This window comes from Mustela lutreola, chromosome 12, assembly GCF_030435805.1.
Source record: "Mustela lutreola isolate mMusLut2 chromosome 12, mMusLut2.pri, whole genome shotgun sequence".
NCBI classification, from domain to species: Eukaryota; Metazoa; Chordata; class Mammalia; order Carnivora; family Mustelidae; genus Mustela; species Mustela lutreola.
The window spans coordinates 40,599,768-40,627,103 of record NC_081301.1 but is presented as its reverse complement, the minus strand read 5'-3'; positions in this window follow the sequence as shown (position 1 = coordinate 40,627,103).

Sequence of the window (27,336 nt, the reverse complement as noted above, 5' to 3'; positions counted from 1 at the left end):
TAATGCAATTATAGACCGTTACCTACACTGTGTGAGAAAGAAATGTTAAAGCTGCAGATGCCAAGGAATAAATTCAAAAAGCTATTGTGTAGGTTAACTTAGCAGCAAAACCAGCAGTAAGAAAGAAAAATGACTAAAACTGTGTCTAGGAGATTTGCTCAAGATTAATTCATTTAGGAGAAAGAGAGGTGTTTTTACAAAAGGGCACCTTAGGCAGAAGTATGAACTGTAAGATAAGAGATAAAAATTAAAAAGATGTACAAAACTTCTCATATACTGAATGATATAATTAAATACCCTGGAAAATTGGTTCATAATGTTTTAGACTATGATTCTGTTCTGTTTGTCTGTATTGATAAAATATCTCAAAGATCCTCATTTAGGACAGATCTACAGTCCATCAGTGTTCTCAGTTACAGGTTGATGACTGCAAAATGGATTATGAAATTTAGAAACAAGCATTATCTCATAATAGCAGCTATTAAATATAGTATACAGTTTGTGACTTTTACAAAGAAAAATAATTATGTCCTACATAAATATTATATAGTAGTTAGCTGTATTGAACTCATGTACTCTATCTTCTAAGGCAAATATACTATAAAGACAAGACTCAATCAGTAAGACAAATTATCTTTACCTATTCCTCAAATGAGTTTAGAGTTGTTATATAGTGTCACTTTCAGCAACTTTTCAAATTTTTGTGAGCCTGAAATTCTTTATCTCTAAAATCATGGGAATTTTTTCAAAAAAATATTTATATATATTTTATGCCAGGCAACTATATACTATGTTACACGAAATCAGCCTGAGATATAGGACTATACACTTCTGGATCTCTACAGGGGCAGAAGACATTAGTGGAGAGTGGTGACTTTGATTGCTCAGAAGCATTCCAAGGTGCACCTTGCCTGGATTGCAGTTGATATATTCACCTATACACTCCCTCAACCACCTCTCACCAAAATGATTAGGAAGAGAAACACCCAACAGAGGAAAAATTCAGAGACTGTGCCCTCTCCATCAGAACTATCAGATATGGACATAAACAGTATGTTGGGAAGGGAATTCAGGGTAACAATTATCCAGGCAATGGCTAGGTTGGAGAAAACCATTAGTGACAACATAGAATCTCAAGGGGGCAGAAGTGAAAGCTGCCTGGGAAGAAGTTAAAAATGCTATTAATGAGATCTAATCTAATCTAAATACTCTAACAGATAGGGTAACGGAGGCAGAGATAGAATTAGTGATCTAGGAGACAAACTGATAGAGAAAAAGTATCAGGATAAGGCATGAAAGAAACAGCTTAGAAACCATGAAAACAGAATTAGAGAAATAAATGACACCATGAAGCATTCCGATGTCAGAATTATTGGAATTCCCTGAGGGGGTGAAAGAGAGACTAGAAGATATAGTTGAACAAATTCTGGAGGAAAATTTTTCCAATGTGGGGAATGGAACCAGCATTTGTGTTGGAGAGGCAAAAAGATCAACCCCCAAGATCAACAATTGATTATGAGACTGATGAATCATAATTTTAGACAAGAGCTCCTGAGGGCAGCTAGGGGGAAGAGATTCCTTATGGACAGAGGAAGGCCCATCAGAATAATGTAGACCTGTCCACAGAAACCTGGCAAGCAGAAAGGGCTGGCAAGACATATTCAGGGCACTAAATGAGAAGAAGATGCAGCCAAGAATACTTTATCCACCAAGGTTGACATTAAAAATGGATGGAGAGATAAAGAGCTTCTAAGACCAGCAAGGTTTAAAAGAGTATGTGATCACCAAGCCAGCACTACAAGAAATATTAAGAGGGGTTCTATAAAAGAAAGAACCCAAGACTGACATAGAACAGAAATTTACAGAGATAATTTATAGAAATAAGGACTTCACAGGCAACATGATGTCAATAAAAACCCATCTTTCAATAATTACTCTCAACATGAATGGTCTAAATGTGCCCATAAAAGCACACAGGGTTGCAGATTGGATAAAATGACAAAATCTGTCCACATGTTGTCTACAAGAGACTGATTTGGAACGTAAGGATACATCCAGACTGAACATGAAGGGATGGAGAAGGATCTTTCATGCCAGTGGCCCTCAAAAGAAAGCTAGGGTAGTGATTCTCACATCAGATAAATTAGATTTTAAACTAAAGACTGTAGACAGAAATAAAGAAGGACACTACACCATTCTTAAGGGGTCTATCCACCAAGAAGATCTAACAATTGCAAATATTTATGGCCCCAGTAAGGGAGAAGCCAACTACATAAGACAACTGTTAAGCAAGATAGAGTCATATTGATATGAATACATTAATATTAGGGGATCTCAACATGCCACTCTCAGTAATAGAAAGATCATCCAAGCAGAAAATCAATAAAGAAGCAAGAGCTCTGAATGACACATTGGATCAGATGGACCTCATAGATACACACTAAAACAACAGAATACTCATTCTTCTTGAGCAGAGATGTAACTTTCTCCACAGTAGACCACATACCGGGTCACAAATCAGGGCTCAACTGATACCAAAAGATTGAGTTTATTCCCTGCATATTCTTAGACCACAATGCTTTGAAACTGGAACTCAACCACAAGAAAAAGTTTTGAAGGAATTCAAACACTTGGAAGCTAAAGTCCACCCTGCTTAAGAATGTTTGGATCAACTAGAAAATCAAAGGAGAACTTAAACAATTCATGGAAACCAATGAACATAAAGAAACTTTGGTCTAGAACCTATGGGATATAACAAGGTGGTCATAAGGGCGAAATACATAGCCATCTAACCCTCCCTCACAAAAACTGAAAAATCCAGAATACACCTACTTTCTTTATACCTTAAAGAACTGGAGAATCAATAACAAAGTAAGCCAACCCCATACACACAAGAAGGGAAATAATCAAGATTAGAGCAGAGACCAATGAGATAGAAACTAGGGATATAGTAGAACACATCAACGAAGGTAGAAGTTGGTTTTTTATAGAATCTATAAGATCGATAAACCACTGGCCAAACTAATTCAAAAGAAAAGAGAGAGGACCCAAATTAATAAAATTATGAATGAAAAGGGAGAGATCATGACTAACACCAAGGAAATGGAAACGATCATCAGAACTTTTTATCAACAGTTATATGCCATTAAGTTAAGCAACCTAGATGAAATGGATACATTCCTGGAAATCTATAAACTTCCAAAACCAAATAAGGAAGAAATTAGCAACCTGAATAGTCCAATATCTAGTAATGAGATTGAAGCAGTGATCAAAAACCTCCAAAAAACAAGAGCCCAGGACCTGATGGATCCCCTGGAGAATTCTAGCAAACATTCAAAGAAGAAACAATACCTATTCTCTTAAAGCTGTTTCAAAAGATAGAAACAGAAGGAAAACTTCAAGACTCTTTTTATGAAGCCAGAATTACCCTGATCCCCAAACCAGGTAAAGACCCCACTAAAAAGGAGAACTTCAGACCAATATCCCTGATGAATATGGGTGCCAAGATCCTCAACAAGATCCTAGTAAATAGGATCAACAGTACATTAAAAAGATTATCCACCATGACCAGGTGCGATTTATCCATGGAATGTAAAGGTGGTTCGACATTTGCAAATCAATCAATGTGAGAACAAATCAATAAGAGAGAGAGAAGAACCACATGGTCCTCTCAATTGATGCAGAAAAAGCATTCGACAAGATACAGCATCTGTTCCTGATTAAAACTCTTCAAAGTTGAGGGAACATTCCTCAACTTCATAAACTCTCTCTATGAAAAACCCATAGCGAATATCATCCTCAATGGGGGAAAGCTGACAGCCTTCCTTTTGATATCAGGAACACGAGAAGGATGCCCACTCTCACCACTCTTGTTCAACATAGTAATAGAAGTCCTAGCAACAGCAATCAGACAACAAAAAGAAATAAAAGGTATTGAAATTGACAAAGAAGAAGTCAAACTCTCTCTCTTTGCAGAAGACATGATACGTTATATGGAAAACCCAAAAGACTCCACCCCCAAACTACTAGAACTCACACAGCAATTCAGTAATGTACCAGGATACAAAATCAATGTACAGAAATCAGTTGCTTTCTTATACAATAACAATGAAAATAAAGAAAGGGAAATTAGAGAATCAATTCCATTTACTATTGCACCAAGAACCATTAAATACATTGGAATAAGCCTAACCAAAGAGGTAAAGAATCTGTACTCAAGGAACTACAGAACATTTATGGAAAGAAATTGAAGAAGACATAAAAAGATGGAAGACCATTCCATATTCATGGATCTGAAGAATAAACATTGTTAAAATGTCTATACTACTTAGAGCAATCTGTACCTTCAATGCCATCCCAATCAAAATTCCACTGACATTTTTCAAAGAGCTGGAGCAAACAATCCTAAAATTTGTATGGAACCAGAAAAGACCCCAAATTGCTATGTAAATGTTGAGAAGAAAAACAAAACTGGGGCATAATGTTCCCTGATTTCAAGCTCTACTACAAAACTGTGATCACCAAGACAGCATGGTACTGGCACAAAAACATACACATAGACCAGTGGAACAGAGTAGAGAGCCCAGATATGGACCCTCGACTCTGTGGTCAAATAATCTTTGACAAAGCAGGAAAAATATACAGTGGGTAAAAAGACAGTCTCTCCAAAAAATGGTGCTGGGAAAATAGGACAGCTATGTATAGAAGAATGAAACTTGACCATTCTCTTACACCATACACAAAGATAAACTAGAAATGGATGAAAGACCACAACATGAGGCAGGAATCTATCAAAATCCTAGAGGAGAACATAAGCAGTAACCTCTTCAACATCGGCCACAGCAACTTCTTTCAAGTCATGTCCCCACAGGCAAAGGAAACAAAAGCAAAAATGAACTTTTGGGACTTCATCAAGATCAAAAATTTTCTGGGGAGTGCCTTAGTGGCTCAGTGAGTTAAGCCTCTGCCTTCGGCTCAGGTCATGATCTCAGGGTCCTGGGATCGAGCCCCACATCAGGCTTTCTGCTCAGCAGGAAGCCTGCTTCCCTCTGCCTACCCCCTCTCCCTGCCTCTCTGCCTACTTGTGATCTCTCTCTCTATCAAATAAATTTAAAAAAAAAACTTTAAAAATATAAAAAAAAATTCTGCACAGCAAAGGAAACAGTCAACAAAACAAAGAGGTACCCAAAGGAATGGGAGAAGATATTCCCAAATGACACTACAAAGAACTGATATCCAAGATCTATAAAGAACTCCTCAAACTCAACACCCAGATAATCATGTCAAAAAATGGGCAGAAGACATGAACAGACACTTCTCCAAAGAAGATATACAAGTGGCTAACAGACACATGAAAAAAATGTTCATCATCATTAGCTATCAGGGAGTTTCAAATAAAAACCACATTAAGATACCACCTTACACAAGTTAGAATGGCCAATATTATCAAGACAGTAAACAAGTGCCAGAGAGGATGTGGAGAAAGGGGAACCCTCTTACACTGTTGGTGGGAATGAAAGTTGGTGCGGCCACTTTGGAAAACAGTGTATAGATTCCTTAAGAAATTAAACATAGAGCTACCCTATGACCCTGCAATTGCACTACTGGGTATTTACCCCCAAAATACAGATGTAGTGAAAAGAAGGGCTATCTGTACCCCAATGTTCATACCAGCAATGGCTGCAGTCGCCAAACCATGGAAAGAACCAAGATACCCTTCAACAGATGAATGGATAAAGAAGTTATTGTCCAGGGCACCTGGGTGGCTCAGTGGGTTAAAGGCTCTGCCTTCAGCTCAGGTCATGATCCCAGGGTCCTAGGATTGAGCCCTGCATCAGGCTCTCTGCTTAGCAGGGAGCCTGCTTCCTCCTCTCATTCTGCCTGCCTCTCTGCCTACTTATGATCTCTGTCTGTCAAATATATAAATAAAATCTTAAAAAAAAAAGAAGTTATAGTCCATATATATGATGGAGTATTATGCCTCCATCAGAAAGGATAAATACCCAACTTTTATATCAACATGGATGGGACTGGAGGAGATTATGCAGAGTGAAATAAGTCAAGCGGAGAGAGTCAATTATCATATGGTTTCACTTACTTGTGGAGCATCAGGAATAACACAGAGGAAATTGGGAGATGGAGAAGAGAAGTGAGTTGAGGGAAATCAGAGGGGAGACAAACCATGAGAGACTGTGGACTCTGAGAAACAAACTGAGGGTTTGGAGAGGAGGGGGGTTGGGAGGTTGGATGAGCCTGGTGGTGAGTATTAAGGAGGGCATGTATTGCAAGGGGCACTGGGTGTGATGTGTAAATAAGGAATTTTGGAACTGAAAAAATAAAATTATAAAAAATTTAATAGTGAAATATGAGGTACTAACTTGGGCAGTTAAAATAGACTTATAGAAAAACATCATAAGGTTTAACTTATTTACTTATTGGTATAATGAAGGTTGAGGACAACTTATTGTCCTTGAAACACTGAACAATTATAGTAAAATTCAAAAAAATTCTCCAATTTGTTTCTTAGATTTTATTGTTCCATTTTTTTTTTTGGAGGGGGGTATATAACTTACTTTATTTATTTATTCTAATTTATTTTCAGTGTAACAGTATTCACTATTTTTGCATCACACCAGTGCTCCATGCAATCATGTCCTCTCCAATACCCACCACCTGGTTCCCCCAACCTCCCACCCGCAGCCCCTTCAAAACCCTCAGATTGTTTTTCAGAGTCCATAGTCTCTCATGGTTCACCTCCTCTTCCAATTTCCCTCAACTCCATGTGCTTTTATTGGTAAAATAGTTTCTCTTAAATGCCAACACTTAAAATGAGCTCTTTAATGAAAGAATCTTCTTCATTGAATGATCTAAGACTATGTAGTAATTCTCATTTTCTTCTTTTAGCAGCTAAATTAAGATTAAGCATGATTTACTTAGATAAATTCATTGGTTTTATCTCATTCTATACTGTTACTCTTGGGGCAGCCAGATAAATTCAGAAAGAACTATGGGGGAGATACAAAGTTCCAATAAAACAGAGGAAAATTAAAAACATAGCTACTCTAAGAAAGAATTCCTACATAGAATAGAGAGACCACCAATGCCTCTATCTTTTCTTCCTCTTGGGACACTCTAGATGGCAAGAGATGATCTTTATTCACCAGCTGTGAGAGAGATTGGCTTCCTACCGGAATTCCTAAGCTTGGTGCCAGGATGTTGATTCAAATTTTTTTTTTTTCATCCTGGTTTCAAACTTGAAAAAAAAAACACAAAAAACAAAAAAACAAAACAAAACAAAAAAACCCCAGCATTTAAAAAGTAATTTCCTAGAGATTTTATGAATAGTAGCAAGTATAAAAGTATTCGTTTAGTATTACCTTAAATAGATTATGAAATAAACTAATATATAATTAGAAAACACAAATACACTAGAACTCTATGCATGTATCTGTAGAAGTGCGTAATAATATTATTGATTAAATTAGTATCAGCATACAAAATATGCAATCACATGCAAACATGGCAACTTTGAGTCATGATTAATTGTTTGATATCAAAAAGAGGGTGAAAATATCAAACAGATAATACAGAAAGTCCATGAAGAACTAGGTTGTCTTTAAACCATAACTTGCAAATATGTGACTCTTCACTATCATTTCTCCCTTCTTCTATCTGTTGAGGACATTGCAATAAAGTACTCCTTATCTTTAGAAGACTTTTTAAGGCGATAAACCACATGGCTATTAGCCATCATCTTTAACATGAGCTATGAAACCTATTATCCTGTCCCTATCTAAAGAAATCACCTCAGAGGAAACGTAAGTTAAGAAATAAGACAAAATACAGCACAACAAAGATTGCTGGGACAAGGTGGGAAGAACAGAAGTACCAGTGCTGTAGATCTGTATGTGTATCCTAAGCAGGCAAGGTAAATGCAGAAAAGAGTTTTCAGCAGCAATAGCAATGATTACCCCACCAAAAGGTTTAAGTGATTTCCAAACTTAAATTGGTATTAAAAAAGGATTTCCTGTCACAATAGCTTCCGGTTAATTCTAAAATGGGTGAATGGGTGAATTTCATGGGAAAGTAAGATGAGACTAAACTTTGGCAAAAACTGCCAAGAAAGATGATGCCAAAGCAGAAGGGCCAAGGAAAATGCCGCAATCTAAATGGACAAATCAATCTTGAGAGTTACATGATTTACAGTACCAAGTTCTTTCATTGACTATACTCCGTTAGGAAAGATGCCTATTAAAAAAAATACCATTATCCTTAGTCAGTTGAGAATCTCCTATCTAATCATCAAAGTCTAGCTCAAGTGTCACTACTTCCATTAGAGTCTTATCCAAAATCTCACTTGATGTCGGGAAGTTACTCTCCTCAAACTCAACGCACACAAAACAGACAATCATATCAAAAAATGGGCAGAAGATATCGACAGACACTTCTCCAATAAAGACATACAAATGGCTATCAGACACATGAAAAAATGTTCATCATCACTAGCCATCAGGGAGATTCAAATTAAAACTACATTGAGATACCACCTTACACCAGTTATAATGGCCAAAATTAACAAGACAGGAAACAACATGTGTTGGAAAGGATGTGGAGAAAGGGGAACCCTCTTCCACTGTTGGTGGGAATGCAAGTTGATGCAGCCTCTTTGGAGAACAGTGTGGAGATTCCTCAAGAAATTAAAAATAGAACTTCACTATGACCCTGCCATTGCACTCCTGGGTATTTACCCCAAAGATACAGATGTCATGAAAGGAAGGGCCATCTGTACCCCAATGTTTATAGCAGCAATGGCCATGGTCGCCAAACCGTGGAAAGAACCAAGACGCCCTTCAACGGATGAATGGGTAAGGAAGATGTGGTCCATATACACTATGGAGTATTATGTCTCCATCAGAAAGGACAAATACCCAACTTTTGTAGCAACATGGACGGGACTGGAAGAGATTATGCTGAGTGAAATAAGTCAAGCAGAGAGAGTCAATTATCATATGGTTTCACTTATTTGTGGAGCATAACAAAAAGCATGGAGGACATGGGAAATTAGAGAGAAGGGAGTTGGGGGAAATTGGAAGGGGAGGTGAATCATGAGAGACTACGGACTCTGAAAAACAATCTGAGGGGTTTGAAGTGGCGGGGGTGGGAGGTCGGGGTACCAGGTGGGGGGTATTATAGAGGGCACGGATTGCATGGAGCACTGGGTGTGGTGAAAAAATAATGATACTGTTATGCTGAAAATAAATAAATTAAAATAAATAAAAAATAAAACACACTGCACTGAATTATTTTTCTGTTTCTTTGAACACATATATTAGACTTTAAAACAAATAGACAATGGATTTTGTCATTTTTCTTTATATTTTTCATGCACAAGAGCTGTTAAATAGATTGCGTGTCTGTACATGTTTGTGTGTATATAAATGCAAAAACATTAGAATACACTAATTAGATGATAGTTCTACAAGTTACTTCTCTAAGATTATGAGTTTATGAGTTATTTCAGGTATTTAATGTAACTTTTAGGAAGTCTATCTATATTGGAAGACTACTACCTGTGGGTCACACCTACCTTGTTGTCTGTTTTGGTAAATAAAGCTTTATTGGAACCTGGCCATGCCCCATACTTACAAATTGTTTACTGCTGCTTTCAAGCTATATTAGTGGAATCAGGTAGTTACAAGAGACTACAGAACCCACAAAGCTAAAATCATTTACTATCTGTCCCCTCCAAGAAAAACAAAACAAAACAAAACAAAACAAAAACTGCTGACCTCTCTTCAACATAAACATGTCACAGAGGCATAAATACATTTGGATATTAGTGGATTAGGACATTTGTCAAGAAAATATGTTTGCAGAGCAAATGCACTGCTTTTTTCCCCACTGTATGTTCCATTTTCATTTATAATGTCTTGTGGAATGTTTTACAGTTTTCTTGGCCTTTTTCTCAAGCCACGTCTTTGTAATCCACTGTCTTAAAATTATACAAATTGCAGTTATAAAGGGCCTCCATATTTCTAGGTTCTAGATCTTTCTGTGAGCCTTGCTTTTGGAGTGATCAGTAGTAAACCTGTTAATTTTGGATCTCGCTTTCTTTACCTATGAAGTGAGAGGTTTCAATGGCATAATCTTGTGCCCTCTTCCAGGCAAGGCTGGCTTCCTGGTATGTGACCTCTGCAGTTACACATTACATTCTCTCACCTATAGAAATGACTAACATTGTACCCCAGGCTGCAGTCATTTTTATTTTATATCTGGGCTCTTGGAAGCATCAGAGCTTTGGGAAGTAGATGAAGCTCAAGCATTTTTGGGGGATTATCTTTCTACCACTTAACTTCTACTCCATTGTCAATGTTTCTTCTCCAGACCATCCCTTTCCTAGGTACCCAGTGCACTTATATATTCTGAGATCTCATCAGCCATGGACAAGAGATGGCTTAATGTTCTTTTCATCCCAGGAATATCTGTATCTAGCACAATCTTGGAAATTAATACATACCAAGCCGAAGAGATGTAACATTACCTGGAGAACTAGCTCTCTCATTTTATAGATGAAGAAGAGAAGAGAAGCCTGAAAACTGCCCAGATTAAAGGCAAAGCTGAGATCAGACAGAAGACATGATCTGACTGTCTATCATCTGCTTATTTTAGCACTTCGAGAGAGGAATGAGACATTTCCAAATTTTCCTACAAAGTACTATAAACAGCAGGACACCATCCTCCATTTACTTCAATAATACAAGATGGTGCAAGGTTTTTCAAAAGTTTTTCAGCAAAGCATTCTCAATTGCATCCTGATATACAACTAGCACTTTGCTTGAAGCTTTTAATTTAAATAATAATCACAATGATAGTTATAGTAAAGTCAAAGTAAAGCCTAGTCTTTCCTATGTAGCTAGTATGTGTCAAGCATTGTTGCTAATACTTTACATACATTTCCTATTTGCTCCTGTACTTGCCTAATGGTAAGACTTTGTGCAAGTAACATAACTCTTTGCATCTTTTTTTTCCTCACATGTAAATTAGTAAACACAAGAGGCACAGAATCAAAGTGGCGACAAATGTTAAACCCAAAACATGGTGGAAAGTTCTGAATAGTTTTTGCTGTATAAAATATTACTGTGAAACGTAGAGGTATAACATAGTGATCACTGGGGTCATAATCTTGTGGATCAAGACTTCAGAAAGCATGCAGATCCCTTGAGATCTCTCTGCAGTTGCAATCAGAGGTTGGCTGGAATGTGGTCATTTGAAGGCTTCCCTAGACTGTAAAGATGGCTCCTTCACACGGTTAGTTGTTTGATTAGTTAGTCTGGTTACTGTTTATGAATTAACCTAGTGATGTTGATAAAAGGGTCAACACAGCTTTTTCAATGTTACTGCCTCGCAACAATCCAGCTTCTGAAATAGCAGCCATGTTCTTCCAGAGCAAGGAATAAGACAGAAGCTACATGGCCTTTTGTATCAGAAGTAGAACTGTCCCATTAAGCCATTGTTCAAAGCAGCCACTAGTTGAAGCAGTGTGAGGGGCACACCTCTTGATGGCAGAAATGCCAAATGTTTCAGGGTCATAATTTAAAGCCATCATATAATCCCTGCTAGAAAAGAATATTTTGATCATACAGGGACAAAAAGTTGATGGCATTTGAGTAGTAGACTATGTCATTCTCTCCAAATCTAGCCATCTTCTTTTCTGCATCTTTCAATCTCTAACTCAAAAATCTTGAGTATATCATCCAATTCTTATCTTCGTGAAAACTGACATATTTTTTGGGTTCTGTAATGCTTCTCAATATCTAATCCAACTTGTGAGCCACATAGAAACTACCAAAACTGGCTGCAGCGCAAGAAATTCCCATTAATTGCTTCTTGCCGAAAGGGAAAGACTATATTAAGAGAGCTTCATGTAATCCCCACGTGGTGTTTAATTATTTTACTGACAAAGTCTGCTGCTGGATGGAGGAAAGATTTTACAAGTTTTACAAATTTACAGTAAAAATATATAATCTGTAATTTGGCATATGTTGCAGTAGACATAGAGCCTTCCTAATGATAACCTTTATAGATGTTACATCTCGATTCATATACATGGACTCAGGCTACCTTTTGTTATTTTTTCATGCAAATTTATGCTTAATATGTATACATGGCTCTTGGTGTGTTGTTCCACGAATGTGAATAGACCCCTAGACTCATACTCAGGCAGGACCACAATATCCAGGCATTAAAAGACAAGTGCATATCAAACAATCAATCAATCCCCAAACATTTATTAACCTGCTTTGAATAGAATGCTTTGTTTACAGCTAACAGAGCTACAAAAATCATGATAGTCTTTCTTCCTTTGAGTAGCTTCCAGTTTTGTGTAAGGAACTGCGAAAATAATTAAAGAAATGTATAGAAAGTGACATAGGCAATAACTTTTCAAGTAGATGTGTGGTGTGAAAGGATCTTGGTTAAATACGTGAGGAGGGCTCATTTAAATCCCTGGGGTCACATGCTGCAACTGTGCAGAAAAACGATGATAGAACTACAAAGAAGTAGTAGGCTTGTATGCTTCTTTACTTTGATGTCGAGAAGCCCTGGATTAGCTTGTGATCCAGGGCAGGTGTTAAAATACAGACACCTCAGCAAGGTTTTTAAACTGATCTGAGAGGTTTATGTTCCCTTTGCAAGTAGCATATTACCCATCAAAACCCCGGCTTTTGCTTGGTGGTTGTTGGAGTTATAATGAAGATGAAGGCCAGTTTGCCTAGCTGAATTTTAGGATGTTCCATTTGCCTTGTAACCCAAGTCTGCATCAAGTCCAGCACAAAGAAATAAAAATATCACAATTCTTTCCTTTTATAAAATCTCAGTCTTATCACCAAAATAAACGTGAAGCTCATAATAAACAGCTATGACAATTAGAAACCTATTTCAATGCACTGTACAGGATCGTCTAAGAGAATAACTATAGATTTCTTCTTTATCTAAGTGTATAGATCTTCATGCTGATGTTGATAAGATGATCTGGGTGTATAATTGGTGGTACACTTTCTCTCTTGAGTCCTGGGATTTCCCTGACATATTTTGATGTTTTTATTCATTTTTACCTTGTTCTTCTACTTCAGTCCAAATATCTAATATATCCTCCTTTGATCACACAGCTTCGCTTTGTATTTTAAATTCTAAAAATTTTATTTTATTTTGTTTTCATTTAGACTGAGCCCTTAAATAAGAAGACATGCTCAGCAGAGCCATGATCTGCAGCGGAAGCACAGCTAATCCACGCCTGCAAATGGTATTAGAGAAATATCTGTTGGGGAAATCTACTTAGATTATTTTTTTTTCTGCAGCAACACAGATTTAATCAATTGACTGAGCTATTGGACACTTGAATTTAAATTGAACAGGGAACTGGTGGGCACATTGTCCTAAATAGTGAAGAGGGAATGAGTACACATTCATCTTTTATGCCAGCTACATTATTTCCAGAACACAGTTTTGCAATAAGCTCATCAAGTTAAACTTTGACTGGGACCATGTGAATTACCTTTATAGTTAGTAAAAGGTGTTCCTTTTACTAACTATAAAGGTAGTTGTATGTTTTGCTATAGTTAGTAAAAGGTGTTCCTTTTACTAACTATAAAGGTAGTTGTGTGTTTTGCTAATCTGGGTTTTATATGTTTAAGACTTAGCTGATATTTTAGATATTATATTAACAACAGAATTTCCATTTTTTAATAGATTTTTTTATTGCTCTGCTGAGATTTCCTCTATTTTCATTTATTACAAGCATATTTCCTTTTATGGTATTGAGCACAGTTTTATTAGCTGCTTTACAATCCTTTTTCATTTTAAAATTAAAGTTATCAAAAGGTTGGTCTTTGTTGATTGTCTTTTCTGTTGAGAATGGCCATGCTTCCCTGATTTTTTTAAATTCCCTACATGTTGAGTAGCTTTGCATGGTATCTTTGATATCGTGAATGGTATATGTAGAAAATCTGGAATCTGTGATGGTCTTCCCTAAAATATTGATTTTTTTTTAAGCAGACTGAAATCAGACTTATTATAAAACTCATCTCCCCAGTGATGGGTAGCAGCTCAAATTTCAATTGAATTATTTTTTTCTGGGTTGCTTGATAATAATTTTACTCACGAACGATCTAGCACTAGCCAGATATTTGTGTAGGGACTACACACAGGGCTTGTTTCTCTCCTTCTCGGGCTTTTACTTTTCTGGGATTTCTTCTTTATTGTCTTTATAGCTGTAGTAGTTCCCCATCTGTCTTCTATTTCTTCCAGGCAGCATAACTGTGGGCTGTGCATTACTTTTAAGTTCCTGAATAGTGTAGGTTTGGGCCTGCCCTCAGGTTGAGCCATGAAAGATGAGAAACTTACCCAGTGGCATTCCTTTCTTCCAAGAGTCAATTTGCTTTTAGTTTCTTCCATTTGTTTTTTTTGTTGTTGTTTGTTTGTTTTTTACTCTCTGATGCCTTCAAGTAGGCAACCTGTCTCCAAAATTTTAGTTGTTATAAAGTTTGTTTAGATAGGAGCTACTCAGTGAAACCAGAAGCAAAATTCACAGATAACATTTGAAATGCAGATGGAGGTTTGTTATCTACAGTTAATATCCATAATTGAATTAAAAGCTTTTAAAATTATATTGAATATATTATTCCTCATATTCCAATCCTCTTACACTCTATTGATAGACTTTGAGAGATTATTTTTAAACAAAATATTCTTTATAAACTAATTCTGGAACATCAATTAAAAGATAATATTCATAGTTGTAATTTAAATGATTCACGATCTGCTTAATTTGTAATGTAGTCAGAATAAAATATTTAAAACCCTTCAAAGTATTCTTTTAATTTAATAGGGATGAGATTTGAATTCTTTTGTGGTATCTCTTGATATAGCCCATCCTTACAAGGAATTATATTTTAAAATGACTTTTTAAAAAATGTAAGTGTAAGCCACTACAGATAAGAGAAATTAGAGAGGGAAAAAAAGCACATTTTGAAAACAATTCTTTTCAACTTGCGTATGTTGTTAAAGGTATACATGTGAGTCTACGTCCACCCTTTACAAAATAAATTCAGATAATTTTATATTGGTTTAGTTCTACATTTTTCATGGTGATATAAATTTGATATAAGAAACAAAGTTTTATATTTCAGGGTTGATAACAAGTGATCACAACAGAAGAAGGTTTTAATTCCAAACAAATTCTGAGGAACATAGCTACTCTGCTTCTCTTCCAGACTAATAAAGACTTTGCATAAACCAAGCATATTCTGGTGAGTCAATATGACAAATAAATTGAATTCATGCCCCAAATTGCATACATTTACCAACAGTGCATGTGCTGTTTCATTTCTCTTGATACATAATCACTATAAATACAGGCTATTTGCAATACAAAGCATAAGTTATCTAGAAAACCATTACTTATTCACAGTGATATCATTTATATGAAAAATATTCTATACAACTTGAACAGGCCAATTTATTCTTGTATACAAAAAAGCTAGTCACAAATCCTATCTGCTTTTGCTTTCATGTTTCTTGTATTTCTTGTAGTCCCTAATTTAAATCAAGTTTCATTCACAAAAATCACTTTGCGGTATAGATCATTCTCTTATTTACTATTCTGGTGATATAAAATAAAGCATCGTGTTAAAAAACAATCACCAACAATATATTTTCTATTTTTATTATTTCTGTGATTTCATTGAAGTATATGTATATTCATTTGTTAAATTTACATAAAACTTATGTTGTACATAGTTTGTGCATGTATTTTAAAAATATATTTAGGATTGAAATCAAATAGGAGAAAGCCAGGGTTAGTTTGCTTGAAGTAAGTAAATTCTACATTTAATATATTTTATATATATATATATATATTTTTTAAAGAATTTATTTATTTATTTGACAGAGAGTTCACAAGTAGTCAGAGAGGCAGGCAGAGAGAGAGAGGAGGAAGCAGGCTCTCCGCAGAGCAGAGCCCGATGTGGGACTCGATCCCAGGACTCTGAGATCATGACCTGAATCGAAGGCAGAGGCTTAATCCACTGAGTCACCCAGGCGCCCTATATTATATATTTTTTAAGAAACATATTTATAGGGGCGCCTGGGTGGCTCAGTGGTTTGGGCTGCTGCCTTCGGCTCGGGTCATGATCTCAGGGTCCTGGGATCGAGCCCCGCATTGGGCTCTCTGCTCCGCAGGAAGCCTGCTTCCCTCTCTCTCTCTCTCTCTCTCTCTGCCTGCCTCTCTGCCTACTTGTGATGTCTGTCAAATAAATAAATAAAATCTTTAAAAAAAAAAGAAACATATTTATATTTATATACAGTTGTAGACTTTGTGAACTTTTACAGTAATATACATTTTTATCTTACATTAGTACATCAAAGAAATGTTGAAAATCAGAGGACCAAACCTAGCCATTCATTTTTTAATTGTATAATAGCTAATTTTCATAAAGTATAGTATCTAAAATAAATAAATAGAAGACTCACAAATTTAAATGACCAAAGAATTTTCTAGTAATCAACAAGTTGGAAGTATGCTAGCTCAGAAGTCAAAGAATATTCCTCTTACTTTTATTATAAGCTATATGAAGCAACCAATTGCATAAATTTTCATCTTATACTCTAATCAAACTTTATCTCTTTGGACTTTTAAAAACTTTCAGCATTTCCAGAGATATAACCAAATCTGATTTATTTATTTATACATTTTGGAAATAGATTTTTTTAATTTTTAAAAGAAGAGACAATGTGAAAATACTTTTTACTCTCCTATAATTAACCTTTAAAGATGAATTCTAGACACTATAGCTTAGTCATTAAATGCTATGGCTGTCATTTTCTCCTTTTATCTTAGCTAAAAGGAGCTATGTTTATTTGTCCAAGCTCAAGAAAAGTAAAACTCCCCTCCCAAACTCAAGGAATGAGTACCTGTCCTAGATGTGTTTTTTTTTTTTAAATTTAATTTTTTTTCAGTGATTCATAAGTCATTATTTATACCGACACCCAGCGCTCCATGCAACATGTGTCCTCCTTAATACCCACCACCAGGCTCACCCAACCCTTCACGCCCCTCCCCTCCAAACCCTCAGTTTGTTTCTCAGAGTCCACAGTCTCTCATAGTTTGTCTCCCCCTCCGATTGACCCCAACTCACTTCTCCTCTCCATCTCTCAATGTCCTCTGTGTTATTCCTTATGCTCCACAAGTAAGTGAAGCTATATAATAATTGACTCTCCTGCTTGACTTATTAATCTCTTCCAGTCCCATCCATGTTAATACAAAAATTGGGTATTCATCCTTTCTGATGGAGGCATAATACCCATTGTATATATGGACCATAACTTCTTTATCTATTCGTCTGTTGAAGGGCATCTTGGTTCTTTTTTAAAAAGATTTTATTTTTTTATTTGAGAGAGAAAGAGAGAGGGAGACAGAGTCAGAGATAGTGACAGAGAGCACAAGTGGGGAGGAGAGAGAGAGGCAGGCTCTTCGCTGAGCAGAGAGCCTTACCTGAGGGGCTCAATCCCAGGACCCCAGGATTGTGACCCGAGCCCAAGGCTGACACTTACCTGACTGAGCCACCCAGTTGCCCCTGTCCTAGGTCTGATAAACAGAACATAACAGGAAGTCTTATAATAAGGCATTTCTTGACTTTCAAACAGAAAAACCTTATAACACACCTTCCAATAAGATGCTCTATTCTGAAATGTGTGAAACCCATGGAAGACAGAGCTGCATGGTTTTTGCTTTACTTAGAAAATCCACTGGTAAGGGCTCCTGGCTGTATCAGTCAGTCAATGCCTACCTTTGTTTCAGGTCATTATTCTGGGGTCCTGGGATCAAGTACTACCTCATGCTCTGTGCTCAGCAGGGAGCCTGCTTCTCCCTCTCCCTCTGCTCACTATTCCACCTGCTTGTGCTCTCTTTCTCTGTCAAATAAATAAATAAAGTCTTTTCTTTAAAAAAGGGAAAGAAAAGCCATTGGTAGACAGTCTATTAAATTCTATTAGAAGCATTCCTAATAGATTAAACACATATGTGAAACAGTGGTTTTTAGATATTACAAAAGAGACATCAACAGAACTGTGATTCCAGGTATTTAATAACAGACACAATAAAGCAAAACTACAACTGGAGTGGGCGAATCCTAAACAAGCAAACCTTACTGGTTGAAGGCAGTTTTCAGACCACAGAAGGATGGGAAACCCAAAGGTAAGCCAAGGTCAGAATTTGTGGGGTAGACTCTCAGACCCTGGAGGGTAAGCAGGATGCCCTGTAAGTTACACCCTACTCTCTATTGTCACTTTCATTCCCTCAGAAGGACAATGAACTGCAGTTTTCAAGGGTTTAAATCCCATGTGGGTTCAGGAAAGAAGATGTAAGTTGCTCATTTGAAGGGTGGTTATAGAATGTCTTCTCTCTCTCTCTCTCTCCCTTTTTTTTTTTTTTTTTTTGAGACAATACAGACAGTATTTACAGTACTCAGCATTTCTGTGAAGTATTATGGAGAGTGAAACTTGCTGTATCCTTCTACTACCTCTGTAAGGAATGAAATTGAATTCCCAGTCAGCCTGTAATGATGGAAACTAAGAGCTTTATTTAATTCAAAAATAATAATAAAGAAATCTCAGTTCTTTGCAAGTTTTTAAAAGAAAGATATCATTGTTCTTAATTTGGGCACTGGTGAATTCCATATTCACTGATAGCAGTGAATATGGAAATTAAGGAAATTTGGGTGCTTGAAAGGAAAATAGAGGTATGGAAGAAATAGCCAATAAAAATAATTAAAAAGTGATATTTAGATAGATTAAAATAGCTGGACTAGGAGATTAAGACTGCAGAAAATCAGAGAATAGCTTCAAAAATCAGATTAACCCTAGATTATAGAAATTAAGGAATATGCTCTATCTTGAGTGGCCAGTGGGGAGCACTGAAGCATTTCCATCTAGAGGGTGAACAGCATCACAAAAACAAAACTTTGGAAAAATTTTCCTTCTGTAGGAATATAGTGAAAATGATCAGATCAGGATTTAAGAGACATTCTCAATGATTACTCAAGCCCAAGTTAGCATGAATTTAAAAAAAAATGCAGAACTGAAAGTTATTTAAGAGACATTTGACAAAATAATTATTAGAATTTAGTGATTTAATTGATGGGGTAGATAATAACATGGTCAGGTGTTGTGAGTCCAGAATATTAAGAAATTGTTAAAAATTGCTAACAAAATTAAAGCTGTCAAAAATTGAATCAATATGGAAGCCATAGCTGTAAAATAGCTTTTAATCATATTAATATTTCTTAATCAAAAATACACTAAGATAGGGGCTCCTGGGTGGCTCAGTGGGTTAAAGACTCTGCCTTCAGCTCAGGTCATGATCCCAGAGTCCAGGGATCGAGCCCCACATCTGGTTCTCTGCTCAGTGGGGAGCCTGCTTCTCTGCCTACCTCTCTCTCTGCCTGCCTCTCTGCCTTTCTCTGCCTGCCTCTCTGCCTACCTGTGATCTCTGTTTGTCAAATAAATAAATAAATAAATCTTTTGAAAAGAAAAGTTCACCTCTTCTAAAAAAAAAATACATTAAGATAAATAATATTTAGGAAAATGTTTAATTGACTCTATTATAAACATACTAACATTTTGTGAAACTAGAGACATAATTACTTGAAACATAAAGTTATATGTAACATGTACAATAATTATATGTTTTATTATATATTATATCTTATATATTTATATATAATATATACTTTTATATATTTATATATTATATATTTTAATACTTACAATTTTATATTTCAAAATATGTGATTAAATTGAAATTACTATATAAAATCAGTATGATATGTAATCATATGTTATATAAAATAGATACTTTATTTTTATTTTTATTTATTTATTTATTTATTTTTAAGATTTTATTCATTTATTTGACAGAGAGAAATCACAAGTAGACGGAGAGGCAGGCAGAGAGAGAGAGAGGGAAGCAGGCTCCCTGCTGAGCAGAGAGCCTGATGCGGGACTCCATCCCAGGACCCTGAGATCATGACCTGAGCCGAAGGCAGCGGCTTAACACACTGAGCCACCCAGGCGCCCCTATTTTTATATAATATATATTTGTTTCTTGTTACATTAGTGTTAAAAGGAGTCTGTTCATGTAAAGTATATTGTGACAGAAGAAAAAACTCCAAGATAATTCTAATGCATAGCAGTGGTTCAGGCACTATTTCATAAATTATCTTATTCTTCTAAAAGGTATAAAAGAATAAAAATATAAATAATATTGCCACTTCTGTAGACTCTTCTTTAAATGCATATGCTTTGCGGGGCGCCTGGGTGGCTCAGTGGGTTAAGCCTCTGCCTTCAGCTCACGTCATCATCTCAGGGTTCTGGCATCGAGTCCCACATCGGGCTCTCTGCTAAGCGGGGAGCCTGCTTCCTCCTCTCTCTCTCTCTGCCTGCCTCTCTGCCTATTTGTGATCTCTGTCTGTCAAATAAATAAAAAAAACATAAAAAAATGCATATTCTTTGATAACAAAGATTAATATCAACTTCTGTGTAAAATCAGCCAAACCCTTGTGAAATTGATCCTTACACTGAGGAAAAGTGAAGCAATCTATTTGTCACCCTCTAAGCCAGTTCCAAACTATATGTAACATATTTAACTGTGAGCCTACCTATTGATTTTATTTTTGAAACAGACAGATTCAGTTTGAGACTTGAGAATAAATTATGTGAGGCAGTTACTTGTAATAATTAATAGTAACCTATTATTTCTAATAATTAATATCTTGAACATATACTATATAATAATATAATGAATTTTTCAACTGGGTTCAAATTTTGAAAACTGCTGAGATACAACTAAGAATAAAAAATAAAACGGGAGATTAACATATGTGAATTATAAGAAGAAAAAACAAAAGGAACTGTTATGTTAAAATTACTGGTGAGAATTTCAATTTTCTCAGCTCAAAAGAAGTTGCTTTTGAATTAACTATGACAGAAGGTGGGACAAACGGCAGGAAATAAACATGATCACTTCTAAGTACTAAAGAGGAGCTAGGAAAGAGGAGGACACCACACCACTCTGCATTTGGGTAAAAAATAAAAAATGAAGAAGTCGGATTTAACCAATAGTAATTGAAATAAGGAGGAAGAAAGCAAGAGTTTCTAGCGTTTTTATTTAAAAACTAATTGCATCACAACTGTATCATAATCCCAGATTTCAAGGTATACTACAAAGCCATAGTAATCAAAACAGTATGGTACTGGCACAAAAATAGACCTATAGATCAATGAAACAAAATAGCCCAGAAATAAACACACACACTTTTATAGTCAATTAATCTACAACAAAGGAAGAAAGAGCATATCATGGGAAAAAAACCATCTGTTCAACAAATGATGTTGGGAAAACCAGACAGCTACATGCAAAACAATGAAACTGAACCACTTTCTTACACCATACATAGAAACTGGAAATGGATTAAAGACCTAAATATAAGAACTGAAACAATAAAACTCCTAGAAGAAAAGATAAGGAGTAAAATCTTTGACTTCAGACATAGAAACATTCTTCTAGATATGTAACCTCAGGCAAGGGAAACAAAGCAAAATTTAACTATTGTAATCACACCAAAATAAAAAGGTTTTGGACAGTGAAGGAAACCATCAACAGACAAAAAGATAATCTACTGAATGGGAGAAGGCATCTGCAAAAGAAATATTTGATAGGGGGTTAATATTCAAAATACATAAAGAATTCTACATCTCAACACCAAAAAAAATGAAATAATTCAATTAAACAATGGGCAGAAGACATGAACAGATACTTCCCCAAAGAAGACATCCAGATGGTCAAAAAATTTAAACAGTACCTTTTATAACAGTTTCATAAAATACTTGGTGATAAACTCAAAGAGAAATGTGCAAGAGTTCTACTCTGAAAACCTTAAAACATTAGAGAGATAAGGTTTTTAAAATACCAAAATATGAGTAGATATATACTACTGTTACAGATTTGAAGTGCCAATATTACAATCTTCATTGCCCTCTTTACAGACCTGTGTTTAGAAGACAAAGCCAGGGGTGCCTGTGTGGTTCAGTGGGGTAAAGCCTCTGCCTTGGGCTCAGGTCATGATCCCAGAGTCCTGGGATCAAGTCCCAGTTCTGGCTCTCTTCCCCTGGTTGGCTCAGTCAAAAGACTGTGTGACTCTTGATCTCAGGGTCATGAGTTTGAGCCCCATATCAGGTGTAGAAATTGGTAAAAAAATAAAATAAAAATGAAAAATATATATATATAGAAAATCAAGTGACCCACATAACTAAAGCAATATTTTAAAAAGAACATAATGAAAGGATTTACATCATCTGATTTTGAGACTATAAAGCAACTAAAATTAAGGCAGCCTGGTATTGGAAAGATAGACACCTAGATCAGTAGAATAGAATAGAAATTTCAGAAAGAGATCCAAACATATGGTCGATAAACTTTCAACAAGGTCACTGAGGTCACTTAATGAAAAAAGAATTCTCTTTCCAGAAACAGAGAAGAAACAATTGGATATTTAACTGAAAGATGATAAATCTCCACCCTCTGCATCAACTGTGCACACATTTTATTTAGATAAATCACCAACCTATGAATCCCTACGAAAGCTAAAGTAACAAGAACTTCAGAAGACAACATGTGAGACTGTCTTCATGATCCTGGTATAACCAAGGACTTCTTAAACACACAGAAAGTACTTAGAAAAAAAAAGTGGCAAACTGAAATTCATCAAAATTTTAAATTTCTGCTATTCAAAGAAATAATTAATAAGGCAAATGGAGAAATTATATATACATATATAACAATGTAAATTAAATATGTATGTTATATGTGTGTCATATGTGTAATTATATGTAACATATCTACACACATATGTTCAATGTATATACATATATATGACAAAGGATTCATATTTAGAATATATAAAGAGCTCCTATAACTCAACAATTTAAAAATTTTTAAGTTTAAAGTGTGCCAGTAACTTTAACAGAAACTTAATAATAGATGCTTTACAGATTACCAGCAAGCACATAACCTTTCATATATTATGCCACTTTATACCAGAAGGATGTCCTCAAACAAACAAATAAATAAAAAGTAATTGTGACAGTGTGATTCCTGGTAGGGAAGGAAAAGGTAAAACCACTCTGTGGTTAGCAATTTAGGTTAGCAAACAGGTTAGCAATTTCTTAAAAACATAAGTATAAATCTGTGGTAAGATAATTCCCCTTTTAGGTATTTACCCAAGAGAAATGCAAACATATGCTTACTAAAAAGAGAGAGAGAGAAAGAAAGAAAGAAAGAAAAAAAGATATGTAAATTTTTATATCAGCTTTACTTTTAATAGCTCCCAACAGGAACCAAGCCAAATGTTCATCACTGGATAGTTGTTAAACAAACTGATTTATTCAAACAACGAAATACTTCTGAGCTGTAAAAAGAAATGAACAGGCAATACCATGGATGAATCTCAAGTGAAATAACCCTTGCACAAATGGGTACATATTTTATTATTCCATTAAGATGAAATTCTACAAATGTAAAACTATACCACAGTGATAGAAATCTGATCAGGATTAACTTAATGTGCATGTAAATTTTCTGGAAAGGGATAGAAAGAACTTTCTGGGGTAACGTTCTGTATCTTGTTTGGTAATGCAATCACAAGGGCATATAACAAAGTAGCCGAATCTGCATCCATACTAACAAGGGCGCTTGAATAATCTTAAACTCTTTGCTTACTATAATGTAAAAATGGGATACCATTAAAGGCTTAGGAGCTACCAACAGCTTTTGCATGTTTTTAGCTGCTTAAACATCTAGAGCGTGACAAAGTAGCAACTGCATCGATATTCCCACTAGAATTTTTCAAAACCTGGTAGCCGTATTGGAACTGGATATAACTACGACAGTGAGTCACTTTGCTGCTCTTCTTTTTGTGACATGGCAAGGATGTCTCTTAAAGCTGTAGGTTTGCAATGAAATAATGCATATGACAGGCAAATATACAGTGAAAGTGTTTCAGAAATCATATGGCAGTATGCAAGACGAAACTGGGAATCACTGCAATGGGTCTGATAGCTGAACAGAGATATGAGAAGTCAGGCCACGTTCAGATGCTCACATTCTCTCCCTCTTCCTAAAAAATAATTTAATTGATTTTTAAAATTTTGAAAATTAAAAAAAACCAAAATTATGTGCAAAAGAGAAAGATTATTACCTAAAATAAAGTGAGGAATTTCATAAAAATAAGAGGGGTCAGTTCACCAAAAATGCATACTGTGGGTGTATATACAATTAATAAAAGAACTTCAAAATCATGAAGAAAAAATTAAAATAAATATAAGCAAAACCACAAACATTCATACTCATTGTTGGAGATTTTAACTTCCCACTCTTATCAAAGATATCAAAGATAAAACAAGTAGACCAAAAAAATAATTAGGAATAAAGAAGGTTTGAACAGTTAGACTAATGAACCTGACATATTAGATATGTTAGTAAAAAATACTAATGCCTGGGGTGCCTGGGTGGCTCAGTTGTTAAGTGTCTGCCTTTGGCTCGGGTCGTGATCCCGGGGTCCTGGGATCGATCCCCACATCGGGCTCCCTTCTTGGCAGGAGGCCTGCTTCTCCCTCACCCGCTCCCCCTGCTTGTGTTCCCTCTCTTGCTGTGTCTCTCTGTCAAATAAATAAATAAAAATCTTAAAAAAAAAAAAAACTACTAATGCCTGTTATTATAAAACACTACAATCTACAACTAAAAAATAAACATCAGTTTCAACTGCACAAAGAATGTTTATCAAGATGAACAATATTTGGGGGCATTAAGTTAAGTCCTAAATCTTAAGAAACTGTAGTGCCTAGGTGGCTCAGTAGGTTAAGCATCTGACCTTGGCTCAAGTCACAATCTCTGGGTGCTGGGATGGAGTCCCTTGGGAAGTGGGCTCAGCACTCGGCACTCTGCATGTCCCCCTCTCTCTACCTCTCCTCCCCGCTCATGCTCTCTCTCTCTGAAATAAATAGATCTTTAAAAAATAAAAAATAAAAAAGTATACATGATAAATGTTAGTTGCTCAACAGGACTCTGTGCTTAGTATAACTTCTCATAATTTAGTAATATTTACTTTTAAATTTTATTTTTGATACCTATTTTACTTTACTGACTAGTTTATAACCTCATTTTGAATTTTTCATGGTATAATGCCGTTTGTTTTTAATTTTTTATTAACTGTGTTCTATAATCATCTTATGTATTTGTTCATTCTAGAATCAAATTTCTGATTAGTTTTAGTTGGCTCAGAGATTATCTACAAGTGTCCATAAAATTTCTATAAAAATTCTATAATTCTTTTCTATAAATGTATATTTTATTTTTTTTAATATTTTATTCATTTATTTGATAGAGAGATCACAAGTAGGCAGAGAGGCAGGCAGAGAGAGAGGAGGAAGCAGGCTCCCTGCCGAGCAGAGAGCCAGATGCGGGGCTCCACCCCAGGACCCTGGGATCATGACCTGAGCTGAAGGCAGAGGCTTAACCCACTGAGCCACCCAGGTGCCCCTAAATGTATATTTTAATACCAGGAGAAACATTATCACTAGTGGCTGAAAATGAAATAAAATATTATTTTCTGAACATCATGCTAGATTCTGTATTGGAATTTAATTATCAGTTGTTTGCTGTTTATTCAGTATTTCTTAGTCTCCATTTTTAATAATCGTGTGTGTGTGCATGTGTGTGACTTTGGCTACCTTCTTTGTTCATTTTTTAAACATATGTTCAAAAATTTATGTCATGAATATAAGAATGTATTTCACATTTTGAACATCTTATGTTCAAAATGTAAGTGAATGACCTCTTGGATGGTTTCCATTTATTTTTAGATCTCAGATTTTATTTCCCTAGGTCCTATTTTTGAACTCAACTATTTGTTTTATTCTCTGACCTTCTTGGTTTCTGTTGCTGACATTTCTCCTGATCTGCAGCAGTGTCTGTCTCTGTAGCAGGGGAATGACCCACAATACTAAAGGCCATTCAAATGCAGATACATTTAATTTTGAGGCTATAGCATCAGAGATCAGGAGAAGTGATTTCCAGAGGCCTGAACTGTGCAGCTAAGAACAGCTATCTTGAGCTACAGTTTAAGAGCTGTCATGTTCCAAGTGACAAGGACACCCAGATGTACCTTAATATAGGGGTTGTTCATGGAGGTGTGTGTGTTTGTGTATAAAGTATAGGGGCCATTTGAAGAGAAGGACTGTGGGAGGGGCACACATTCCTCAGGACTATGTGTGATACTGGTTTTTGGACAGAAATCTCTGGTGATATCTGCATTTTATTCCCTTTAAAATATTTTTGGACTCCTATTTATACTAAAGATATTGCTAGATATCTGAGTTGGAAAATTTAGTATTTATAAAACGATTATAATAATTAGACACCAGAGATAACAGTTTTGAATCTAACTGATACCATTTTCATGAAGATGTTGGGGCTTCAGGGATACTTTTGGTAAATTCTTAGAGCAAACGAATTGATTCCATATATCACAAAGACCCAGTGTTTTACATGAAGTTAGTGTGATTATTAGAGGAGACCCTGAGGTCAAACAAATGTAGCAATTATAGATTTATCTCCATCTTAATAACCCCACAATCTATTATGGGTTTGAACTGTTAAACTGACTGCAAAAGAAAAAAACAACCTTTTGTGAGTTAAAAAAAATAGCTAGTATTATTTTCATCATTATAATATATTAAGCCACTTCATATTCTTTCAAATTGCATGATGGAAGTAAAATGATGCAGCAACATAACTACGACAGTATAACCAAGAGAAGGTAGAATGAGAGCAATACCTCGCATAAAGCAATCCTTTTTTCGTACTGGGATGGTCAAAATTCATAATTTTTAAAAATTATTCAAGAGCAATTCTGTGTTTATATAAGCAGTTCATCCTGAATCATTTAGATTCCAGGAACCAGCAAAACAGATTTGACATTTTTAAATAATATATCGTAGCAGAGATGAAGGGCCTTTCAAACACGCCCCACTGTACGCCACAGCTTCCTGCTAGAGAATGAGTCCAAAGACACCTCACAAATGAATCAATGTGAGTTCTCTGTGTTCTGGTTGGAAATGTCATTCAAAATTGATGACAAGATTTCTGACCAAGATCTATTTGGGGCTAGCTTTTTTCATAACACTCTCTGACCTCACACGTAATGGCTCCTTGACCTATGTTACAGA